General features: G+C 38.0%; 1 long non-coding RNA gene across 1 annotated transcript; it reads left to right on the forward strand.

Moving 5' to 3' along the window:
- The first annotated feature begins 4,277 nt into the window (after positions 1-4,277).
- LOC138802525 (uncharacterized) lies at positions 4,278-13,410 on the forward strand. The gene is made up of 4 exons (XR_011364774.1): positions 4,278-4,353; positions 4,616-4,701; positions 8,404-8,498; positions 13,350-13,410. It is a non-coding gene; the product is annotated as an uncharacterized lncRNA (long non-coding RNA).
- The last annotated feature ends 218 nt before the right edge of the window (positions 13,411-13,628 follow it).

A 13,628-nucleotide genomic window follows, 5' to 3' on the forward strand; every position in this document is an offset into this window, starting at 1 on the left:
ATGTCATTGAGCAGCCTAATGACCCACACAGAAGTCAGCAGGCCTTAGAGAAATAGTAATAATTTAGTTGTGTATTTTTATTCCACATATAGGCCATGTTCACACATTGTTTTTTCTACTCTGTTTAAAATTATGTCCGCCATTTTGAGTCCAAAATAACGGACGTCATTCATTTAGCAGCCTGGCATCCCCTTACTGCAATGACTGGTGTATTCATTCAATAAAGCATACTGTACACTGCATTACTTAACATAGACATCCATAGAAACAATAAAGTCCCATAGACTTCTACATATAGAACACCCCCTGCTGGACACTCCATAGGAATTACACCTCTCGTCGTGACGTCACTGTATCTGAGCGAATTCTAACACTTCCTGATCTACTAAATTAAAGGAAATAGCCATATATGTGCATTCCCCATAATTAGTGTACATTAGAAATTTGTATAACTTTCCATAAGTAATAACATATCAAAAATTAATTTGGGCCGGACTTCTCCTTTAAGCCGCATCCAAAGCCCAATTAGTAACCAAAACTAGAATAATGCACCAACAATGTGTGGACATAGCAAGAAGGACTGTTACTCTCTCTTCTAGGAGTCCTGACAAAATTGACTCTGCTTTTAATTCAGAAGTCCTTCTCCAAATCATAGGATTAAATTTCATAAAGGTCAACAACGTCATTGAATTTGCATTGTAAGGCTATGTTCACTCATTATTTTGCTCAAATCCTTGTTTCCTATAAAAATTGCCTCTCTGTGTTTTGAAGGTAACTTAGATTGTGATAGAGACTGTGAATGGTCGGATCGCCGTAGAGCACTGTAGAATGGCAGTGTTAAAAAAGTAACAGAAAAAAAAAAAAGAAATAAATAATCAGATACATTTAAAGGTACAGTATTAGCAGGTGATAGCTCCTGGTAGCCGCTTACTTCCTCTTCCCTTTTCCGCTCCTCTGATGCTTGTAAATCCCACAATTTTTGTCAGCTTGAATCCTAAAAAATATGTATATTAGTATGCTAGGAGCACTGGTGGCGAAAATGGAGGGACTCACAAGCATCAGAGGAGCAGCAATGGGAAGAGGAGGTTAATGGTTATCAGCAGGTTTGTCTGCACAAACCTGCTGATAGTTTTCCTTTAAGGGTATGTTCACACTGAGTAAATCAGGCGCAATTTTGCGTGGGACTCTCCGATGTGGAATCCCGCCTGCTTCAGTGTGACATCACTTTTCTATGGGAGAGAACGCGCTCCTCTGCTGCTGCGGCTCTCCGCTCAGAGAAGTGACATGTCAAGTCCCGCACGGAATTCCGCCTGATTTACTCAGTGTGAACATACCCTAAAGGAGTATTCTCATGTGTGCAACTTACTCCTGTAGCTGTACCCAGTTGCTTTTACTTCCTGCTCTTGGTGCAGGGAAGGCACCTCCACAGTGATTCCTTTTTCTGGCCAGCAGCACATAAACCACATATATCAGTTCAGATATTGCCAAGCAAAATACGTCGTACATGATTGGTCTTGAGACAGTGTGCTTGTTTTATAGTTTTCACTAATAGCTTTGCTTATTTACACTGTGGAAGTTCTTATCAGTGCATAGCATGAGAAATCTGAGCACTCTGCTGTTCTATGTCCAGCACTACTATTCTAGTTCCTGGGGTGGGATCTGATAGCGCCACAGTGAACTGAAGATGAATTATTGAAGATTTTGTGATCCTCTCCTGCAACCACTAACCCAGAAAGGTGGTCAGAAACCTAAGCTATAAGCTATAAATAAGACAGACAGCTCAGAATGCCTAGCAAAATAAAAAAGTAACTAGAACCAATGGCAAAGTTTCATAATTTTTTGGAATGAATTGAATCCTGGCCAGGGCGTATACACATAGTACATGGTCTGGCCAGGATTCCATCTGGCCGCATGAAAAACTGATATGTCAGTTTTCTGCAGCCGCTATTCATTGAATAGCGGCCGCACAGACGTCAGTTCACACATTGTATGCAGCGGTGAATTGGGATGCAGACGCACACAGGTGCGCCTGCATCCGATTTCACTAGAAATTAAGATTATCCGGCCGGTACTGCAGTACCGGCCGGGATGATCTTCAGTTACACCGGCTGTTCTGTGACACGGCCAGGTCACAGAACGGCCGGTGTTATACGCCATGTGAACATGGCCTTAATATGCATACAGAGATTATATTGAAAATGTATAAAGGTTTCTTGGCTAATAATAATCCTTAAAAATGCTAGTTTAAAGACTTACGCTTGCAAAAAGTTGCTGGTATGTGTATGTGCCATACAAATACACTAGTCTTGATAAATGTCTGTAATGTACCATTTTGGTATGCAATAAAAAAAAAAAAACTTTTAGAAAACAAAATTTTTCTAAAGTTTCTAAAATTTTCTTACATTTACGTTTTTGCACACTTTTTACAAAGGGGTTGGCCACTTTATAGTGAAATTGTTTAGTGTACAGTATTAGTAAAAGTCCACACTGCACTCACTGACAACAGCTCCCTGTGTCTCGCAGCACTGATATCAGGCACCCTTCCTCCAGGCTGTGCCGTCCTGGTCTGTGTGCTGAATGGTAATTTTGTCACTAAGATGGCCGAGCATGAAGGAGCATGCTCGGCCATCTTATGGGCAAGAAAGCCGTTCAGCATACATAGCAAGACGAGGAGGAGCGTATGATTTTAGCTCTATGGGGTCCATAGGTAGCTGCTGATAGTATTTGCTGCAAGTACACTTACTAATTCTTCAGACTGAACAATTTTACTGTAAAGTGGCCAACCGCTTTGATGGTCTCAGTTCACTCTCATTGCACATTGGCATTTACACTATAATCTAGATAATTTTAAATCCTTGAATATTTAACCCCTAGACGACCTAGGACGTACATGTACGCCCTGGAAGTCTGTGCCCAGACAACCCTGAGCATACCGGTACATCCTGACGCAGCCAGCAACTCACCATTAATGACAGGCTGCAGCGATCGTGCTGCAGCGTGTCATTAACTCCTTAAACGTCGAGGCGTTTAAGTGTAAGTGACAGGGGGAGTCCCTTGTCACTTACCGATTGGGACCTCTGCAGTATGACTGCGTGGATCCCGATCATTGAAACGGACCGCCAGAGGTCTCTTACCTGCCTCTGTGCGGTCCGATCGGCGATCTGCTCACTGAGCCTGCACAGGCAGGCTCAGTGAGCAGATCGCCTATCACACTGATCAATGCTATGTCTATGGCATAGCAATGATCAGTGTGAATAATCAAAGTATTGAATGTAAAAGTCCCCCAAAGTGACTTCAAATGAGTAAAAAAAAAAGTTGAAATCACTATTACTCAACCCCAAAGCCCCTCCCCCAATAAAAGTTAATATCACCCCCCTTTCCCATTATATAAATAAAACATATAAAAATTAATAAACATATACCGTAGCATGGGTAAATGTCTGATCTAATAAAATATAACAAGCGTCATTGCAAGCGAAAAATGGCGTCCACGAAAAGAGGGAAAAAAGTACGCGGATTACCGATTTTGTTACATTATATATATATAATAAAAAAAATTACTAAGAAGTGATCAAAACATCCGATATTCACAAATATGGTACTAATAAAAACTAGAGATCATGGCGGAAAAAATGACACCCCATACAGCCTGGTAGGTGAAAAAATAAAACTGGTATAAGCATCACAATAGGCCCATTTTATTAATAATTAATTGCCCAAAAAAAGGATTTCATTAAAAAAAAATTATATAACATTAGAGAATCTGTGTAAACCTGCATATGGTTGTGTTCAGACTTACTTATAGAATAATCGTATCATGTCGCTTTTACCGTATAGTGCATTACGTAGACACAGGAATCCCCCAAAAGTTACCATATTGCATTCTATTTTTACAATTTCACTAACTTATATCTTCATAATAATATTTTGGGGATTTCATCATACATGTTATGGTAGAATAAACATGCCATTACAAAGTACAACTATTCCTGCAAAAAACAAGCCCTCAAATGGCCCTGTAGATAGAAAATTGAAAGTGCTAGAGCTCTTAGAAGGGGAGGAGAAAAAAAACAAAAACACAAAGATCAAAATTTGCGAGGTCCACTGGGTCATTTTGGGCCTGGTCCTCAAAGGGTTAACTAGAAAATCCTTATCAACAATCTCCAAACAAACCTTCAACATAACACTGCTTAAAAACCACTCACAAGTTTTCAGATACAACTTTTTTTTTTTGTTAAACAGGTGAATGGTGTCTCCTGAACCTAGCCTCATTTTCTTAACCAACCTCTCCCACAACAGAAGTTGACTCACAGGACTGGACCATATAGGACACATTTCAGGAGATAATACGTGGTATTGTCAAACAATTCAACCGTTTTGATATTTTTTGTTCTTTTTGTATTTACTGTGCATCTCAATGTTAGATGAGAGGAAGTTGTATATTCTGTGACATACTCTGTCTATAAGGTCCTTGTGACAGACCCTAGGCATACCCTACTGAAACCTGTACATTGTACTGACCTACTTAATTTCATTAGCATATTTATAATATAGAAATTACTTATTTCATCAGTTAATCCTACTTGACATATTTACAGTCTTGGAATTATTCCAGGTGATATCAACTTTCATTGCCAAAATACAAAAGGCACTCTGATGTTGAAGGTCCAAGGAGAATATTTGACCTTGAACAGGGAAGTGGTAAGCATCAGCCCAAGACTTGAGTAATATGGAGATTGGATTAAATACTGAGTTTAAAGTGGATTAAAGTCTGAGTTTTTAGATACAGTGTAGGATGTGCTACATTCACATATAATATAGGTTCTTAAGCACACAGTTTTTTTTACGCACCATACCACTCCATATGGCTACAATGTGATACAATTTACTGTATATAGTTAAAGAGAATTCATCCTGTATTTAATTTAGTTTAATTAGAGTACTTGTCATGAAGATAACTTTAGACAGGTCATCAGATATGTCAAAAGTTTCAGTGGGTCTCATTGCTGAGACCTGCAGTGATCAGGAGATTTAGCCGAGGAGAGAGTGTGGTGGCCATGTGGTCCACTCCCAGACTAGTCACAGATTTTTACAACATAGCCTTATGGACTAACAGGGAGTGGATTGCTTTGCTGCAACGCTCTTTTCATGGCTATATCTTCTGATTACAACAGGTCTCAGCAGTGAGACCAACTGTAATTAATTACTATTAAATTGCCTGATGACATCTCAAAATTTATATTTTGTTACAAGTACTTTGTAAAGAGATTTATGATTGATGGAATAAAATATTTTTAAATGATTTTATTTATTTTAAACTTTTCTATGAATAGCCATTTTGGAGATGCTTCCTTCATTGTCTTTATAGACAATAAAAGAGTGTGTGTGTATGTGGGTGTTTTATGGCAGCTGAAACAAATAGGTGTCAATTCATATAGAGACTCTCCCCAGAGACCAGAAAGGGACAGGGGAGAAGCATACAGAGTCTAATCTGTGTATTATGGTACTATCTTGCCTTTTTTTAGAACTCTAGCAGTACAATTACACTGCCCACCCTCTAATTAGAATGAGGTGGCTTTGTTCATTCTGCCCAAATAATACAGTAAAGCTTTATTATTAACTACAGAAAATAGGAAGTGTCAGGCTATCATAACTCTTCTGGTGCTAGTGTACAGACTGGAAAACTTCAGCATTTGTACATAGTCACATAAAAACACAGCTCTAAACATTCATAAAAACTTTTTTTTTATTATACAATTAATTTAAAAGTAGCATGTATGTAATTTTATATTCACAGCTTAATTAATCCACTGATTAAAGGGGTTATCCACACTTATAAAAACATGGCCGCTTTCTTCCAGAAACAGCATAATTACAAAACCCCATTCAAGCTGGAGACAAAAAGTCATGCTGTTTCTGGAAGAAAGCGGCCATGTTTTTTTAATCATGGATAACCCCTTTAAAAGAGGAAAAAATGGCACCATACGGGAAAATGTAGCTTGCTTATGGATCCAAAATTTGTAACCACAGGGGAACAATGTGGTATAGATGCCCCAGGTACACAGTCTTTTACAGCCTAAGGCTATGTTCACATGGCGTAAGAGACCAGCCGTTCAATGACCCTGCCGGGTCACCGAACAGATGGTCTCTGCAAAGGTCATCCCGCCTGCAGTACCGTCCGGATGATCTTTCCCGCCGCAGAGTTCTGCTGCGGGTGCATCAGCGCGCGCCTGCATCAGAACTCTCCACAGCACACTAGGAAGCTTGCGGCCATAGTGTGCACTGACAGGGTTTTTTGCAGCCGCTATTCACTGAATAGCGGACGCAAAAAACTGACATGTTAGTTGTTTGGGGCGCCGCTAGGGGTCCCGGCCGGAGCATATACTATGTGTATACGCTCTGTCCGGGATCCCATAGACACTCGGCCAACGTATTTTCTCGCATTAACTACGGCGGTTGTTGCTATCGGCAACAACGGCCATAGAAATACAAAAAAATACATTGTGTGAACATAGCCTAATACTTTGATATATATATATATATATATATATATATATATATATATATATATGTAGGTATAATCACAGTGAAATAGAATGTATAGGTTTTTATTCATTAAAATGAAACTATTTATCTTTGGGCTCAGACAAGGGAAAATGGTCTGCCAAGATCCATAATATTTGGATATAATTATACGAAAAATAATTGAAGAACAAAAAGGATTAATGTTCCATTGTACATTTCATTTTCAACATTTTAAATTAGCGAGTGTTATCTGTTTCACAACTGCAGATTATAGTAATGTAAAGAGAGACTCCATCTGTTGTGATGGTAATGTCATCATAAAAAATCGGCTTTAGTCATCTTGGTTATTGATACAAAATTTTAACTTTTTATAGCTTAAATCCCAATGTACATTGCTTTTTATTTTCGGTTCTCTTTTTCCAAAATCTACTTTAAATATTTGTAATAAAGAAGTTTTCTTCATATTCAAAATTAATATCCTTATGGTAAACTTTCTTTTGTTAAACTGATGGGGTATAAAGTTATGACAAAGCCTAAATTTTCTTCTTTTTTTTTTTTCCCAAAAAGAGGACAAAACGATCATTTTAATTTCAACCTTTGCAATAAAATGTTCCGGGTGCTGAGAAATTCTCATTTAATGATTCAGTAGAGATGAGAGAAGTACAAAAGATATAAAATTGTTAAACACTGCAAAGCTTCTTTTAACTAAATCAAAATCTGCAAGCTTGAAAGCTTCTCTGATAATACTCCCTTCTTGATGACCTTTTCAATGTATACTCGGGGAACAATGCTGAAGACTTAATAACCAGTCTTTCTCATTACCATTTATTCTGACCTCAAGGCAAATTTTGCAGCCTACAGGGAAATTGGTTCCTGTTAATTAGTTCTTCTGGTTCCAGTCCAACATGAATCGAAATTTCACTTTCTTTAGGATGCCTTTTGATAACCGATTAAGTCAGTGTAAGCTATAGAGTTATTTTATCTCTTTTGTTGACCTAAGATGCTAACAATATGTTTTAGTGGCAAGATATAAACTCTTCTATATTATATATAAATATATACCTTTCACGATGAAATATGTATGAATGCCCAGGTCGTAGCTCTGACCCCTGTCTACTGCCCCCTGTCCCGCTGTAGAAGCCTTTAACAGCGACTGGTGAGAGAGGAGGCAGAGCTTGTGTCCGTGCACTGCGAGTGATGGCGTGTCGGCCTTCCCTCCATTCCCCTCCGGCTTCCGTAGCCAGGTCAGCTGAAGCCTGATCACATCACAGAGCCCCAATGGTTCTCAAAGAATTCTCCCTTCAAAATTTTCAGGAAATACCTGTGGAATGTTAAAGAGGTTTGGGTATGCCAAAACTAATTAAGATTGTTATATACACTCACATAATTCAAAACGTTTGTACAGTAAATAGTTAAGCAAATTTTTTGTGCGGCTCTGGCTGCACTCTCCATTGTTGGCTATGGGGAATTAGGATGTGGGCGCACACGGATGCCCCCGCATCCCAATTCAGTACAAATGAAGATCATGAACTTCATTGACACAACAGCCGTTCTGTGACCTGGCTGAGTCACAGAACGGTCGGTGTTTCACATAGTGTGAACCTGGCCTTAGGTTTCAGGATAAAAACTAGTATTAGAGACGGCTAGATAGAGTTACTCCTTGTATATGTTCCTTTTCCTCATCTTGTGGTGCTTCATTCCTTTTTGCCATCATTAACATTTATTTGTGTCATCACCCATTAAACCCTCTCTGGTTCCACAAACCTATTGGTTAGTTGGTATTCCTTCTGTTGTTACCTGCCAGTATTAATACATATATTGTATAAATATGTTTTTCTTGTAACTACCTACTTGTCATACTATTAAACTCTACTGTAGGTACCAGGCATATCATGGAGTATTGGGAACCATAGTTAGGACCAAGGAAAAATTACTGCTGTAGATCAAGCCGAGTTCTGCAGTCTAGTATACAGGTAACATCCTATTTATACTGCATATAAATTAGTGTATTTTTTCTAGCAACATATTTAAAAATGTTTTGTAAAGAATAACATTAAGAAATAGTCACTGTCATATGTTTTAGCAGTAAAGTACAATTGTCAATAATTAGTCTTGTATCCGAGACAGTTAATACATTTCAGGACCCAGTGATAAACATCTCACTTGAGACTGATAATTAAAATGCAACAATTGAGATATTTTCTGTTACTTGTATCTCCACATTTCCAGGATAAAACAGTCATTAGACATTGATTAATAGGCTGTATGGCTGAGGCTATTAACTACCAGTAAATACAGATAATTTATTAAGGTAACCTCACATTCACTGATTAGCAATTATAAATTTGATTGGTCGAAGCCCCCAGGAATGCTTCAGTCTTTAGCATGCAACTGCACACACCCTTAAGATCAGTGGTTGCATAATTGGTTGAGAGGGCTTGTGAGATCACATCCCTGTTAATGCAGGGACTCAGGCCAGAACCAAGCCAGTAACAACCAAATAAAATTGCTGGCCTCAGAATCAGAGACCACCAGCTAGGGAGAAACACACACACACACACACACACACACACACACAAAGAAGTTGTGTATATAGAGCCCTTCAACTTGCACTAACGAAGCTAGTTTATTTTTTTAGAAAAAATTCAATGAATTAAAAACATAAATTCATAATCCACCAATAAATGTTAGTATATAAAAAATAGAAATATTAATCTCATGTAGATTGGAAAAACGTATAATAGGTAAACAACACTTGCAGTTACGGCTTGGCTATATCAACCCAATGATTTAATCATCTCCAGTCTCTAGGAGAGAGGTCAGACTACTAATCACAGGACATCCAGAATCTGAGAAATCCCCCTTCCATATAGTTTTGCAGTTTTATCTGATTTTGTTTCCCTTTTCTTCTGCAAGTACAGTTCCTTAACCCCTAGACGACCCTGGACGTAGGGTTACGTCATGGAAGTCTGTCCCCAGACGACCCATGACGTAACTGTACGTCCTGGGTGTTTCTCCGGAGCGGAGCACGCTTCATAGCAGGTGGGGGCCGGCTTCAGTGAGCAGGCGTTTAAGTGCAAGTGGCAGGGGGAGTCCCCTGTCACTTACCGATCGGGACACTGCGGGGGTCCCGATCGTTGAAACGGACCGCCGGAGGTCTCTTACCTGCCTCCGTGCGGTCCGATCGGCGATCAGGCAGGCTCAATGAGCAGATCGCCGATGACACTGATCAATGCTATGCCTACGGCATAGCAATGGTCAGTGTAAAAATCCAAGTAGTGAATGTAGAAGTCCCCCAAAGGGACTTCAAATGTGTGTAAAAAAAAAAAGTTCAAAACACTATTACACTACCCCAAAACCCCTCCCCCAATAAAAGTTGAAATCACCCCCCTTTCCCATAATATAAATAAAACATATAAAAATAAATAAATAGATAAACATATAATATACCGTAGCTTGCGTAATTGTCCGATCTATTAAAATATAACAAGCGTCATTGCGAACGGCGTACACGAAAAGAGGGGAAAAAGTGCGTAGATTACCGATTTTATGTTACATTATATATTTTAAAAAATCAATAAAAAGTGATCAAAACGTCCGATCTTCACAAATATGGTATTAATAAAAACTAGAGATCATGGCGGAAAAAATGACACCCCAAACAGCCCAGTAGGTGAAAAAATAAAACCGTTATAAGTGTCACAATAGGCCCATTTTATTAATATTTAATTGCCAAAAAAAAAGGATTTCATAAAAATATATATATATAACATTAGAGAATCTGTGTAACCTGCATATGGTTGTGTTCGGGCTGACCTATAGAATAATCGTATCATGTCGCTGTTACCATATAGTGCATTACGTAGACACAGGAACCCCCCAAACGTTACCATATTGCATTTTTTTTTACGATTTCACCTATTTATATCTTCATAAATAATATATTTGGAATTCCATCATACATGTTATGGTAAAATGAATGACGCCATTACAAAGTACAACTTTTCCTGTAAAAAACAAGCACTTACATGGCTTGTAGATAGAAAACTGAAAGTGCTAGAGCTCTTAGAAGGGGAGGAGGGAAAAACGAAAACAAAGATCAAAATTTGCGCGGTCCACTGGGTCATTTTGGGCCTGGTCCTCAAAGGGTTAATATCAAAGCCTGCACAATTTCTTCCTTATTCTCTAATCATCTATTTGTAACAGTTACGATTCTTTTAGCAAAAAGGCTGCTTGTAAATAGCATCTTTTTATAATATAATATGCCATGATATATAGTTCACTACCTTTCAGGCAACTTCATGCACACCTGAGATTATAAAAATCACTATTACATAAGTACATTCTCTGTGGCGGTCTTACCTAGGATCACTGGCGCACAGATATAGTTTTGCCATAGAATGTCCATACAGATTCTACTCCAAGCCCAGGAGACCATTATGCTTTACGGTAGTGACGTCCATACTGCCCCAATACCTGATGGGCAAAGTATAATTGCTTTCACATCCCAGAACCTAGAAGCAATACATAGCAGGGACTGGAGCGGAAGTGAAGAAAGTAAGCGCATTTTGTTATTATTTTTTATTACTGCCTTCCTAAGCAGATATATAAAAATAATTCTGCCTGTGCAATCCCTTTAAAAATGTTCCTAGATTTTTTTCTTGTTTACTAATGGAAGTGTTGATTCACAGCCACCCATCTACACCCCAAAAGATTAAATAAGCTTGGATTCCAGTTTGGGGGTATGTTTTTGAGGTGAAAATATGGCCCTATTTTGATAATAATGATAGTAAAAAATTATTATAACTAGGGATGAGCAAAGCAGCTGAAAATTCATTTTGCGAGCTTTGTAATTTTTCGATCAAACTCGTTGAGATACGCAAATCAAATCTTAACAAATTTAATTAAAACAGACAAATCTACAGTGTAGCAGCTACAATACTGCGTCTATTACAGAGGGGTGAATTTGTTGAAGAAAGTTGTTGTAAAAGTCTCACAAAACGGAAAATCACAATTTTAAAAAAGCCAATCAGCCAATTAACCATCCAGTTTCCGCCTCTCCTCTATGTCTCTATATCGCTCTGTTTGTCTCTCCCTGCTCTGCTCTAACTGCCTGCTGCCATCCTGCTCTCTCCTCCACACACAGCTGACTGACCACTTAACGAACCTCCTTATATAGAGGGGAGGTGCTGACATCACAGAGGGGCCTGCAGCTGAATGGACGGGCACTAGAGATTATGGTTAATCCCTTTCTCCCGCCCAGTGACGCTCCAAACAGCATGTGCGGCCGCCATTTTTATTTATTTATTTTTCAAATTTCCTTAACGAATGGGCGGGAATTCGTTAAGCAGAACAAAGCGAATTGACGGTGAGATTCGCAGCAAATCTTGATTCCCCAGATCCGCTTTGCTCATCTTTAATCATAATCAATATTTATTATCAAAATATGGACATATTTTCACCTTAAACACTGTTGTGTGAACATACCCTTGAGGAAATATACTGTACCTAATATATTAAGAACCTGCTTATAAAAACAGTGCGGCTACACATTAGGATGTTTATACTGACTGGGTGCAGCCTTCTGTATACAGAATATAGTTCAAAGCATGTTTTGTGTACAGTATGCTGATTTTGGCATTAAAAAGTCCTTTTTGCACAAACCTCTGTTTTTTTTTTTAATGGGTTTATGCTGCCCCTGCCATTTTGCAAAACGTTGGTGGAGCTTAGCATAAAATGGGTCTCCATGACAGATTTCCTGTTTTTCTATATGGTTGTAAAACTTTTGGCTAATCAGTTTCATATGATTTGTGTTTTTTTTTTTTTAATAAATAGATTATGCCTTAATAAAATACAGTTCTTTGTGAGGTTCTATAATATGAAAAAAAAAAAAAAGTTTACATGAAGAATCTATTTTTTTTTAAGCACTGTACCAAAGTTAATTATATCTCATAACTAAGGCCTATCATAAGTCCATTACAGTGTAAATGTCTAACTTTATCTTCTGTGACATGTTTTCTTTTCCCATGCTATTATTCAAAATATCTTAACATACTACGACCAGTATAAATCCAAAGTGACAGAACCCACAGATATAGCAGATCCTTGGTTTCATAACACATTTTATCGGATTGGCTGGTAATGCCTATATTCCTCTATCTTATAGTCAGTTTTTGCTGTTACCACAGTATATCAATTTACACATGCAATATTCTTTTTTACTGAATGTCCAACTTTACATCCAGAGTACAGCAACAGTTCCTTCTTCTTATATTATATACTATTAAATGGCAGTTTCAATTTCCCATGCATAATTAGTCTTTGTAGAATTTACATGGCCGCTGGGGAGCTCATCTAGCTATGGAGAAGGCAAAGGTGAGGTCCAGCTGAGAAAAAGCAATTAGTTTAATGTTTTAGAGTACAGAATGAAGCTAGTGACAGTTAATAGAGACCTAGGTGTCAGCACATCCATCATGGGATTTGAGGAGAGCTTTATCAAGACTAATCTGACCTTTCTGATGATAGATTTTTAGTGATCTTGCACTTATTTTCTAGCCTTAAACGCTGACAAGTCTATCTTAGCTGTGTGCTGTAGACCTTAACATCAATGCATAGATGTGTCAGTCAACCAGAGACATCTTCCCTGTTAAAATAAATAAATAAATAAATAAAAAACTTCTTAATGCTTTTGCATTCAAAATCACGGGACTCAAATGGATAACTTTTTTTTTTTTGCAAACTTAGGTTTTCAAATATATAACTTCTGATTACGAATGAAATGTTTAGTAATGGGTCAGCACTTCTTTATATGGATTAATGTGTAGGTCTCCTTGGGCTGGAGCACGGAGAATAAGAAAACCCCGGACCTTATTGCAGTACATGTATGTATTGAAGAAAGAGGATACCTCTAGCTTTCATAAAATCAATAAATGCTTTATTTATATATTTATCTTAAAGGCCGATAAATATATAGCAATAAATTGATTAATTTGAATAAGAATGAGCCCATATGCCAAACGTACTAATGTTAGTATTTGGTAGAATCATAAATTATACTTGGCCTGATTAAAAAGCACTTTCTCCTGCACATACTGTGGAGATAC

This window comes from Dendropsophus ebraccatus, chromosome 10 (assembly GCF_027789765.1).
Source record: "Dendropsophus ebraccatus isolate aDenEbr1 chromosome 10, aDenEbr1.pat, whole genome shotgun sequence".
Lineage (NCBI taxonomy): Eukaryota > Metazoa > Chordata > Amphibia > Anura > Hylidae > Dendropsophus > Dendropsophus ebraccatus.